Source organism: Mus musculus, chromosome X (assembly GCF_000001635.26).
Source record: "Mus musculus strain C57BL/6J chromosome X, GRCm38.p6 C57BL/6J".
NCBI lineage: Eukaryota > Metazoa > Chordata > Mammalia > Rodentia > Muridae > Mus > Mus musculus.
The window spans coordinates 33,056,026-33,069,507 of record NC_000086.7 but is presented as its reverse complement, the minus strand read 5'-3'; the positions used below and the strand labels follow the sequence as shown (position 1 = coordinate 33,069,507).

The following is a 13,482-nucleotide window of genomic DNA, read 5'->3' as shown; positions in this document are numbered from 1 at the left end:
GATACAAGCATCAGCAATAGAATACAAGAGATGGAAGAGAGAATCTAAGGTGCAGAAGATTCCATAGAGAACATCGGCACAACAATCAAAGATAATGGAAAATGCAAAAAGATCCTAACTCAAAATATCCAGGAAATCCAGGACACAATGAGAAGACCAAACCTACGGATAATAGGAGTGGATGAGAATGAAGATTTTCAACTCAAAGGACCAGCAAACATCTTCAACAAAATTATTGAAGAAAACTTCCCAAATCTAAAGAAAGAGATGCCCATGAACATACAAGAATCCTACAGAACCCCAAATAGACTGGACCAGAAAAGAAATTCCTCCCGACACATAATAATCAGAACAACAAATGCACTAAATAAAGATAGAATACTAAAAGCAGTAAGGGAAAAAGCTCAAGTAACATATAAAGGCAAGCCTATCAGAATTACACCAGATTTTTCACCATAGACTATGAAAGCGAGAAGAGCCTGGACAGATGTTATACAGACACTAAGAGAACAAAAATTCCAGCCCAGGCTACTATACCCAGCCAAACTCTCAATTACCATAGATGGAGAAACCAAAGTATTCCACGACAAAACCAAATTCACACATTATCTCTCCACGAATCCAGCCCTTCAAAGGATAATAACAGATAAAAACCAATACAAGAACAGGAACAACGCCCTAGAAAAAAACAAGAAGGTAATCCCTCAACAAACCTAAAAGAAGACAGCCACAAGAACAGAATGCCAACTTTAACAACAAAAATAACAGGAAGCAACAATTACTTTTCCTTACTATCTCTTAATATCAATGGTCTCAACTCCCCAATAAAAAGACATAGACTAACAAACTGGCTACACAAACAAGACCCAACATTTTGCTGCTTACAGGAAACTCATCTCAGAGAAAAAGGTAGACACTACCTCAGAATGAAAGGCTGGAAAACAATTTTCCAAGCAAATGGTATGAAGAAACAAGCTGGGGTAGCCATCCTAATATCTGATATGATTGACTTCCAACCCAAAGTCATCAAAAATACAAGGAGGGGAACTTCATTCTCATCAAAGGTAAAATCCTCCAAGAGGAACTATCAATTCTGAATATCTATGCTCCAAATACAAGGGCAGCCACATTCATTAAAGAAACTTTAGTAAATCTCAAAGCACACATTGCACCACACACAATAATAGTGGGAGACTTCAACACACCACTTTCACCAATGGACATATCATGGAAACAGAAACTAAACAGGGACACAGTGAAACTAACAGAGGTTATTAAACAAATGGATCTGACAGATATCTACAGAACGTTTTATCCTAAAACAAAAGGATATACCTTCTCAGCACGTCATGGTACCTTCTCCAAAACTGACCACATACTAGGTCAAAACACAGGCCTCAACAGGTACAAAAATATTGATATTGTCCCATGCATCCTATCAGATCACCATGGACTAAGGCTGATCTTCAATAACAAAATAAATAATAGAAAGCCAACATTCACGTGGAAACTGAAAAACACTCTTCTCAATGATACCTTGGTCAAGGAAGGAATAAAGAAAGAAATTAAGGACTTCTTAGAGTTCAATGAAAATGAAGCCACTTCCTACCCAAACTTATGGGACACAATGAAAGCATTTCTAAGAGGAAAACTCATAGCTCTGAGTGCCTCCAAAAAGAAACTAGAGAGCGCATACATTAGCAGCTTGACAACACACCTAAAAGCTCTAGAACAAAAGGAAGCAAATTCACCCAAGAGGAGTAGACGGCAGGAAATAATCAAACTCAGGGGTGAAATCAACCAAGTGGAAACAAGAAGAACTATTCAGAGAATCAACCAATCGAGGAGCTGGTTCTTTGAGAAAATCAACAAGATAAACAAACCCTTAGCCAGACTCACTAGAGGGCACAGGGAAAGCATTCTAATTAACAAAGTCAGAAATGGAAAGGGAGACATAACAACAGATCCCGAAGAAATCCAAAACACCATCAGATCCTTCTACAAAAGGCTATACTCAACAAAACTGGAGAACCTGGATGAAATGGAGAAGTTTCTAGACAGATACCAGGTACCAAGGTTGAATCAGGATCAGGTTAATGATCTAAACAGCCCAATATCCCCCAAAGAAATAGAAGCAGTCATTAATAGTCTCCCAACCAAAAAAAGCCCAGGACCAGGTGGGTTTAGTGCAGTGTTCTATCAGACCTTCAAAGAAGATCTAATCCCAGTTCTTCACAAACTATTCCACAAAATAGAAACAGAAGGTACTCTATCCAACTCATTCTATGAAGCCACAATTACTCTGATACCTAAACCACAAAATGACCCCACAAAGATAGAGAACTTCAGACCAATATCCCTTATGAATATTGATGCAAAAATCCTCAATAAAGTTTTTGCTAACCGAATCCAAAAACACATCAAAACAATCATCCATCCTGACCAAGTAGGTTTCATCCCAGGGATGCAGGGATGGTTCAATATACAGAAATCCATCAATGTAATCCATTATATAAACAAACTCAAAGACAAAAACCACATGATCATCTTGTTAGATGCTGAGAAAGCATTTGACAAAATCCAACACGCATTCATTATAAAATTCTTGGAAAGATCAGGAATATAAGGCCCATACCTAAACATGATAAAAGCAATCTACAGCAAAACAGTAGCCAGCATCAAAGTAAATGGTGAGAAGCTTGAAGCAATCCCACTAAAATCAGGGACTAGACAAGGCTGCCCACTCTCTCCCTACCTATTTAACATTGTACTTGAAGTCCTAGCCAGAGCAATTAGACAACAAAAGGAGATCAAGGGGATACAAATTGGAAAGGAAGAAATCAAATTATCACTTTTTTAGATGACATGATTGTATATATACGTGACCCTAAAAATTCCACCAGAGAACTCCTAAGCCTGATAAACAGCTTCAGTGAAGTAGCTGGATATAAAATTAACTCAAACAAGTCAATGGCCTTTCTCTACACAAAGGACAAACAGGCTGAGAAAGAAATTAGGGAAACAACACCCTTCTCAATAGCCACAAATAATATAAAATACCTAGGCGTGACTCTAACTAAGGAAGTGAAAGATCTGTATGACAAGAACTCCAAGACTCTGAAGAAAGAAATTAAAGTAGATCTCAGAAGATTTAAAGATCTCCCATGCTCATTGAATTGCAGGATCAATATAGTAAAAATGGCTATCTTGCCAAAAGCAATCTATAGATTCAATGCAATCCCCATCAAAATTCCAACTCAATTCTTCAACGAATTAGAAAGGGCAATTGACAGATTCATCTGGAATCACAAAAAACCTAGGGTAGCAAAAACTCTTCTCAAGAATAAAAGAACCTCTGGTGGAATCACCATGCCCGACCTAAAGATGTACTACAGAGCAATTGTGATAAAAACTGCATGGTACTGGTATAGCGACAGACAAGTAGACCAATGGAACAGAATTGAAGACCCAGAGATGAACCCACACACCTATGGTCACTTGATCTTTGACAAGGGAGCTAAAACCATCCAGTGGAAAAAAGAGAGCATTTTCAACAAATGGTGCTGGCACAACTGGCTGTTATCATGTAGAAGATTTCGAATTGATCCATTCTTATCTCCTTGTACTAAGGTCAAATCTAAGTGGATTAAGGATTTCCACATAAAACCAGAGACACTGAAACTTATAGTGGAGAAAGTAGGGAAAAGCCTCGAAGATATGGGTACAGGGGAAAAATTCCTGAATAGAACAGCAATGCCTTGTGCTGTAAGATTGAGAATCGATAAATGGGACCTCATAAAATTGCAAAGCTTCTGCAAGGCAAAAGACACCGTCAATAAGACATAAAGACCACCAACAAATTGGGAAAAGATATTTACCTATCCCAAATCGGACAGGGGACTAATATCCAATATATATAAAGAACTCAAGAAGGTAGACTCCATAAAATCAAATAACCCCATTAATAAATGGGGCTCAGAACTGAACAAAGATTTCTCACCCGAGGAATACCGAATGGCAGAGAAGCACCTGAAAAAATGTTCAACATCCTTAATCATCAGGGAAATGCAAATCAAAACAACCCTTAGATTCTCCCTCACACCAGTCAGAATGGCTAAGATGAAAAATTCAGGTGACAGCAGATGCTGGCGAGGATGTGGAGAAAGAGGAACACTCCTCCATTGTTGGTGGGATTGCAAGCTTGTACAACCACTCTGGAAATCAGTCTGGCGGTTCCTCAGAAAATTGGACATAGTACTACCGGAAGATCCTGCAATACCCCTTCTGGGCATACATCCAGAAGATGTTCCAACCCGTCAGAAGGACACATGCTCCACTATGTTCATAGCAGCCTTATTTATAATTGCCAGAAGCTGGAAAGAAGCCAGATGCCCCTCATCAGATGAATGGATACTGAAAATGTGGTACATTTACACAATGGAGTACTACACAGCTATTAAAAAGAATGAATTTATGAAATTCCTAGCCAAATGGATGGACCTGGTGGGCATCATCCTGAGTGAGGTAAACCAATCACAAAGGAATTCTCACAATATGTACTCACTGATAAGTTGATATTAGCCCAGAAACTTAGGATACCCAAAATATGAGATATAATTTGCTAAAAACATTAAACTCAAGAGAATGAAGACCAAAGTGTGGACACTTTGCCCCTTCTTAGAATAGGAAACAAAATACCCATGGAACGAGTTACAGAGACAAAATTTGGAAGTGTGATGAAAGGATGGACCATCTAGTGATATCCAGAGATCCATCCCATGATCAGCATCCAAACGCTGACACCATTGCATACACTAGCAAGATTTTGCTGAAAGGACCCAGATATAGCTGTCTCTTGTGAGACTATGCCAGGGCCTAGCAAACACAGAAGTGAATGCTCACAGTCAACTACTGAATGGACCATAGGGCCCTCAATGGAGGAACTAGAGAAAGCACCCAAGGAACTAAAGGGAACTGAAACCCTATAGGTGGAACAACAATATGAACTAAGCAGTACCCCGGAGCTCTTGTCTCTAGCTGCATATGTATCAAAAGATGGCCTAGTCGGCCATCACTGCAATGAGAGGCCCATTTGACTTGCAAACTTTATATGCCCCAGTACAGGGGAACGCCAGGGCCAAAAAGGGGGAGTGGGTGGGTAGGGGAGTGGGGGTGGGTGGGTATGGGGGACTTTTGGTATAGCATTGGAAATGTAAATGAGCTAAATACCTAATAAAAAATGGAAAAAAAAAGAAAGAAAGAAAGATGAACTAAATTAGACACAGATCCTTCTGGAGTAAGGCAGCCACTGTGTCTCTGTAGAGGGGGATGCTGAGTGTCAACACACATGCAAAACAACATCACTTGAATACAAATTGATAGGCCTGATTTGAGTAGTATAAAAAAAAAACCCAAGGTAAAAGTTCATCAAATGAATTTGTAACTCCTGATCTCAAGTACCCGTCAATAATAAATTCTGAACACAGTTGTGTACTTAATTGCCTTTGTTTATGTTTTCAATTATTTTTTTTGAAATCTCATTGGCTCTAACACATTCTTGCATGCTGTATGATCAAGTTGCAAGTACATAAAATTAGAAATGCCTATATCTGTGGGCTGGCCTGTCTTCAAGTCTTCTAGCCGAGACCACTAAGGTGCAGAAACAGGTCATCCCTAAAAAAAAAAAAAAAGAAAGAAAAAGAAAATAACAGAGACACAGTAAAACTAACAGAAGTCTTGACCCAAATGGATTTAATAGATATCAATAGAACATTTCATGCCAAAACAAGAGAATATATATTCTGCTGAGTTCCTCATAGAACATTCCCCAAAACTGATAATATAATTGGTCATAAAACAAAAGCATCAACAGATACAAGAAAATGGGAATACTCACATGCATTCTATCAGATAACATCAGGATAAGGCTAGATGTCAATAACAACCAAAACAACAGAAAGTCCACATACTCATGAAAACTGAAAAACTTTCTGCTGAATGATACTTGGTCAGGGTTGAAATAAGAAAGAATTCCAAGAAGTTAGAGAATTCAACTGAAGTGAAAACATACCATACCAAATATCATGGAGCACAATTAAAACAGCATTAAGTAAAGAATCCAAAGCACTAAATGCCTTCCTAAAGAAATTTCAAGAGATCTTATACAAGCGAGTTAAAAGCACACCTAAAAGCTCTAGAACAGAAAGAAGCAAAGTGCACCAAAGAAGAGTAGATGTCAGAATGTTGGAGGCTCAGGGCTGAAATCAACCAGGGAGAAACAAAGAGAATGATACAAAGAATCAACAAAACCAAGAGCTAGTTTTTAAAGAAAATCAACAAGATATATATGATATACCCTTAGCCAAGCTAACTAAAGGGCACAGAGACAGTATGCAAATTAACAAAATCAGAAATGAAAAGGAGACATAACAACAGAATCTGAGGAAATTTAAAAAATCAGCTGAAGCTACTACAAAAGCCTTTAGCTCTAATAAACTGAAAAATCTAGATGGCTTTCTGTACTAAAGTGAAATCAAGGTCAGGCAAATTATCTAAACAGTCCTATATTTCCTAAGGAAATACATAGAGGTATCAAAAATCTTCCAATCAAAAAGCCTGACAGTTTTAGTGCAGAATTCTACCAGTCCACAAAATAGAAACAAAAGGAACACTACCTATCTTATTCTATGAAGCCACAATTACTCTGATAGGTAAAATCACACAAAGACCCAACAAAGAACAAGAACTTCAGACCAATCTTGCCTATGGATATTTTTTGGAGACCATACTGTGAGAAAGGAAGTCTTTCGCAGCTTCCCATCCTAATAAGCCAAATGGCCTTGTGTTAAGGAGCTGGTCGCCTCCTCCTCCCTATCTCATGCTGGCACCAAAGACCCTAAAAAGACTGAATTATCCCTATCTCTTCCTGACTCCCAAGACTTCTAAGGACATGAGTTATGTGCTGAGCCCAGCCTGAAACCCAGGACAGTTAAGGAGGAATCTACATTCCGGAGATAAGCCTCCCGCCTGCAATCTGAATTCGGCCTTCATGTCCTCAGATGCCCAATTCTTTGTTCTATGTTAATTACCCCTCAGCCCCTCCCTATTTCCCCTCGATGTGTGCTTATAACCTGACATTTCAGCCTAATAAACTGAGACCTTGACAGGAATCCTCCTTGGTCTCTGTTCTTCTTTCTTGCTCTTTTCTCTTCCAGGTTTGCGGTCCCCCTTGCACCCATGAATAACTGGGTCTGCTGGACAGGACAGATATTGATGCAAAAGTACTCAACAAAATTCTTGCAAACTGAATCTAAGAATACATCAAAACCTTTATTCACCATGATCAAGTGGGTTTCATCCCATACAGGGATTGTTCAGTATATGCAACTCCTTCAACATAATATACTATATAAACAAACCCAAGGAAAGAAACCACATGATCATCTCATTAGATGCTGAAACAGCCTTCAATAAAATGTAACACCCATTCATGTTAAAAGTCTTGGAAAGATCAGGAGTTCACGGCTCATTTCTAAACATAATAAAAGCAATATACTGATAATAAACAGGCAACATGAAATTAAATGGAGAGAAACTAAAGCAATTCCACTAAAGCCAGGGACAAGACAAGGTTGCCCACTCTTTCCTTATCTATTCAATACAGTACTCAAAATTCTAGCTAGAACAAGTGGACAATATAAGGAAATCAAGGGAATACAAATCGGAAAGGACTAAGGCAAAGTATCACTATTTTCAGATGATATGACAGTATATATAAGTAACCCCCAAAATTCCACCAGAGAACTACTACAGCTGAAAAACAACTTTAGGGAGCTGGAGAGATGGCTCAGCAGTTAAGAGCACCAACTGCTCTTCCAGATGTCCTGAGTTCAATTCCTAGCAACTACATGGTGGCTTATAACCATCTGTAATGAGATTTGATGCCCTCTTCTGGTGTGTTTGAAGAGAGCAATGGCGTACTCATATACATAAAATAAATAAATAAATATTTACAAAACCAAACCAAAACAACAGCAACATAAAACAAAGTGGTAAAAAATGGTCCTGGTCTACCTGTAGAATGAAAATTGATCCATATTTATATATTTATTTATTTATTTGGGGGGTTTTTTGAGACAGGGTTTCTCTGTGTAGCCTTGGATGTCCTAGAACTCAGTTTGTATATCAGGCAAACTTGGAACTCAGAAATCTGCCTACCCTTGCCTCCCAAGTGCTGTGATTAAAGGCATGTGTCACCACGCCCCAGCCCTGATTGATATTTATAACTCTGCACAAAATTTAAATTCAAGTGGATCAAGGACCTGAACATAAAATAGGATGCACTAAATCTTATAGAACAGAATGTAGAAAGGCCTTTGAATGCATTTTTTGCAGGAGACAATAGCCTGAACAGCATACCAATGGCTCAGGATCTAAGATCAAATATTGATAAATGGGACCTCATGAAACTGAAAAGCTTTTGTAAGGCAAAGAACAGTGTCTAATGGCAAATTGTCAGCCTATAGATGGGAAAAGGGCCTACACCAACCCTACATCTGACAGACGACTAATATCCATATTCACAAATAACCAAATAATTCAATTAAAATATGGAGTGCAGAGCTAAACAGAAAATTCTCAAAAGAGAAATCTCAAATGGCCAAGAAGCAGTTAAAGAAATGTTCAAAGTCCTTAGTCATCAGGGAAATGCAAATCACAACAACTCTGAGGTATCATCTTGTATCCATCAGAAATGGTAAGATCAAAAAGTCAAGAGATAGCACATACTGGCAATGATATTGAGCAAGGGGAACATTCCTTGATTGCTAGTAGGAGTGCAAACTTGAACAATCTCTAGAAATCAATTTGGCAGCTTCTCAGAAAACTTGCAATAGTTCTATTTCAAGACCAAGGTATACCTCTCCTAGGCATATACCTGAAAGATGCCCCAACATCCCATAAAGACACTTGGTCTGCAATGATTAAGGCAGGTTTATTTGTAGTAGCCAGAATGGATGGAACTTGAGTATATCATCCTGAATGAGGTAAAAAAATCCTAAAAGGATATACATACATGGCAGGTGCATGTTGTCCTCTGAGAGGCTCCACCAGCAGCTTCCTAAGACAGATACAGACACCCACAGCGAAACAATGAATGGAGCTTGACGACTCATAGATTTATATGGGAAAGGATTGTGGGCCAAAGGGTATAGACACTGCTCAAGAAGACAAACAAAATCAACTAACTTGCAAACTTGAGGATCTTGGAGTCTGAACCACCAACCAAAGAATATATACGGGCTGAACCTAGGCCTTCCCACAAATATCTAGCAGATGTGCTGTTTGACCTTCATGTGGGTCACAAACAACTGAATCTGGATCTACCCACAAAGCTGTTGCCTGTCCATGGGTTATCTTTTTTCTACTTGGACCGCCTTGTTTGGCCTTAGTAGGAGAGGATGCACATAGCCTCCCAGAGACTTGAAGTGCCAGGATAGAGGGATATGCAATGGGCCCCCAGTCACTCAGAGGAGAAAGGGAAGTGGGAGAATTGTGGGAGGGAAGGAGGGACAAAGAAGTTGAGTAGGGAGAAGGAAGTAAAGTGAATACTTGAAAAATAAATAAAATTAAAATTAAAAAAAGTCAAATTGGATGCTAAATACAACAAAACACTAATGCCAAAAATACCCATCTAAGCTAGCAGAAATGGGTCTTTGAAAGAGGAACTGCCGGTGTTGGTTTAGCAAAAACACATGATATAGAAAAGAAGACTACAGCTGCCCTGGTGAGGTGTGCTGGTCTTTTGTCATTTTTGATGCAATGAACTTATTGAATCAATGCTTGGTAGGCAGTGAGCATCAACAAGATTTGACACCTTCTTTCAATGTCTGGAAGACCTTGCTTCTTCCATGTGTGGCTTTGGGAAGAACTCAGCAGCAGTAACAAGAAACATTCTTCTTTTGTGAGGCAATAACAAAGTTTGCTAAAGGAGGGAAGAGGACACACTCACAGTCCTCAGAGAGGCTTTAGAAGCATGGGAAAGGAAAACAAAGAAAGCATGAGGACAGAGACTCATGCCTTGGACTCTACATGAATATATATATATGGCAGAGCACTGAAGAACTTGGCTGGCATTGACAAGTCTTCTTCGCAGGAAGCAAACGTTTCTAATCAGCAGTATACAGTCAAAGAAATTAGTTGGACAAAGCCACGGTTCACAGCCATAGCCCTTTTGCATTTATAGAACCCTTCCCTAAAGAGAGGTATAACTTTAATTTTTTAAGAGGCTGCTTTTAATCATAGTTAATAAATACTTTAACCTCCCTTTTAGCCCACAACCCACCAGAGGTAGCAGAAAAGAAAGGATACAGGGGAAGAGCACCTGTTTAAGAATAGTTCTTTGCAGCAACTTCCATCTATATTTTCTGGAAATCAGTAGTTCAGTTCACAGGTCAGCAACTGCACCTCAGTCTACTCCCAAACACTTCATGGATAAACCAGCAGTCCTGTTCTATAGAGTTGGGCTAGCAAACCTGAATCAGTATCAGTGACACTAACTAGCACAGAGAGCCAGGCCTCAGCCTTGGCATGAGTCAGCAAGAGGGATCAAGACCAAGAGAACCCCAAGGAAAGTTCCCCACTGTGCCTCTCTCAAGAAAATACCATCAGCAAAGGCACAAGATCAAGAAGTGTTTAGCTATGTAAGTAAGCCAAGTTCAGCCACCTTCCCTGTCCATCTAGCCCTTCTTATAATTCCTTCAAACATCACATGTCTATGGGCCTTGCCACAGCATGTTTCTTGTCTCATCATGAGTCTCCCTCAGCTGACATAACTGTGACCATCAGTTGGAGTCCTCAGAGGTGGTAAGAAGCCAAAGGACACCACCAGAAGTTCTCCAGTAAGTTTCTCCCCATAGAGTCCCAACAAACAAAGTCTAACTACAAAATGTAAGGCAGACCAACACATACATTTCATTGGTGAAGAGCCCCTCATCACACATCATCCTTTCATGTGCTTGTTTAGCAGAACATCCTTTCACCTGTGTCAGCTTCAGTAAAATGTTCTTTCATTTGTTTGCCTTAGACAAACACCATCGAACAGAACTGAGTGTCCAAAGAACCCATAAGTTTCCATTTCAGAGAGGTACACACATTTCCTTCAGGGTTAGCTCTCAGTTTTAGAAGAAAGGGAAAACTTGTTTGAATAAAAGGTACCTAGAAGGTGTCAGGAGCTATAGGTTTTGTAGGGAGTCTAACCAGAAAGGGCAGCTTCCCTTTGCCTGGGCAAGGAATGGAGCCACCTGTGGCTTCAGGCAGCTGTGACAGAACATGAACGGGCAAGTTCTCTCTATATCATGGAGAATTGAGGCACAATCAGCAGACCCCCCCCCACAGGAAGGCAAGGACAATTCCAGCAGCAAAAGGACAGTGACAAGACTGCTATTCCTGGATCCAGTAAGGGGCCATTTCCCAGAAAAAAATACTTGTCCTTTGCCCAGAGCAAGCTCGGAACTCTTACTAGCTTTTTCAGGCTGCTGGCTATCACAGACTCTGAAAAAAGAAAGGCCTGAGATATATGCAATTTTGATTTGTGGTTGAATCTGTCCAAGTAGTCCCTGGTGAAATGGCCTTTAGTGTCCCTTCAGTGCACCTGCATGCCCTCACAAGGCCATTTTTTCCCTGGGCCTTCGTGCTCCTCCAACCCCCACACCTACCCACCATGCTACCTTATCTCTCACCACCCAGAGACAGCCTTTCTTCTTGGAATTGCTTCTCCCAGGGTTACCTCTTTAATGTCTCCATCACTAGGTATGCATCGGTCCTTCTGGACTCCCAGGTCATTGAGCCTCTCCTCAGGGTCCTCTCTGATTGTCTCACCCTGCCCACCCTTGCTGCTTACCTCTTTATACTGCTGTGTGTATCCTTCTTCCTGAATTCCTTAGTTTTCCTGAAAGCCAGAAGGTTCCACCATGCCTCACCCTGCTTCCACACCTCTTCCCAATCTATGTTTCTTTCTTCACTCTGTTCCTCTTCCAGGGAGCCTCTCTCTGCTACCCCTCTCTCTTTGGCTTCCTTCCACCTCTCTTTGGGCAGTCATATCATTCTGCCCCCTCCTCCACCAACCATCTCCAGTTCCTTCTCCTCTCCCCCACCAAGACCAGACCAGATAAGTCCCAGTCCATTTGTAGATGACTGCTTATGATACTAGCTCACTTTTCTCACAGGCTGAATTGACAGCTGCTCCATCCGTCCATTTTCCACTCACCAAACACACCCAGCAGAGTGCTTCAGACAGCATGCCATACCCACAGAAGCCCGCATTCTTCAAGACAACTGGTATGCCTACATTGAGCCCAGGACACACTCAAGAACAGCAACCTGAGCCCATCTGGAAATTACAACTTCAACTTTATTTCCAAAGAAATTAACTTTATTTCTACAGTTGTGACAATGCCGTGATAAATAATTAGAACTCTTTCTCCAAGTGAGTGACATGTATATGGACATCATCTTCATACTTGATGAGGTACACTCTAGGTTTGGTTTCAATCTGGTTAATGATCAGGCCATCCCTCTTGGAGCGGTCATCTTTGGTGTATTCCACGTGTTTTCCTATCAGGCCATCCACAAGTTCCAGGTCGATGTCTAAAGAAGGGAGATCACTGAACACCTCCATGATTTGTAGGTCACCCTCTTTAAAGTCATCCAGAAGCTGGTACGTGTATAATATGGGATCTCTCTCATAAGTAATATAAAAGCTGTTATCCAAGATAGGCGCTTGGCTCAGGACCATCCCCCTCTACTCTTCCTTAGAGCCATGCTCACCCTCAAATAGATGATTAACTTCTTTGCCCACTATGGCATCAACAAAGCTGGAATCAGTGACTCCGGATGATACCACCCTCTTGGCGATAACTTTTAGGGACAATACCCTCTTATCTTTGTAAAGTTCCAGAGCATGCACAGAGTCAATCCCATCATATTTAACCAGGTACAGGAAAGGGTTTACTGGCACCTGATCCAGCACAGTTCCATTTTACTGTGTGATAGACTCATCTCCTTCTTTCCACTTATGAGAAATTCTGCAGCCCACGATGTTCCTTTTGGGCAGGGCTGGAGATCTGCTCCTCTGCCTCTTCCGACCAGCTCTTTTCTTGGTCAGCTTTGAACTTTCCATGTCCTGTTATGCAGCTTTGCTGCCCTTCTGCTTCCTGGGTCCTGGAGGGCTCCAAGGCTGCAGTGTGAAAGGGGAGAGACAGTTGACTATGGGGGTAAATGATGAACTCTTCCCAGTGATTGCTTCCATGCTTTTTGCTGGTCCCTAACTGCTGGTGCCAGGAACCTGAGGATGAAGCTTGAAACCTGCCCTGGCACCTGGTTGTGTGGTGCTGTCTCTGGGATTCTCTAAGGCCCCTGTGAAGGAAGTACTAGAGAGTGGGGGAAGGGGTGGCTGGTGTCCAATAGAATCAGGAATCCCCCAAC

At 40.8% G+C, this 13,482-nt stretch overlaps 1 pseudogene across 1 annotated transcript; it reads right to left on the bottom strand.

The window, feature by feature from the left end:
- Nucleotides 1-12,444: 12,444 nt before the first annotated feature.
- On the bottom strand, nucleotides 12,445-13,222 carry Gm2837 (predicted gene 2837; annotated as a pseudogene). Its single transcript, NR_040388.1, has one exon. The product of NR_040388.1 is annotated as a predicted gene 2837 (transcript).
- Nucleotides 13,223-13,482: the final 260 nt, after the last annotated feature.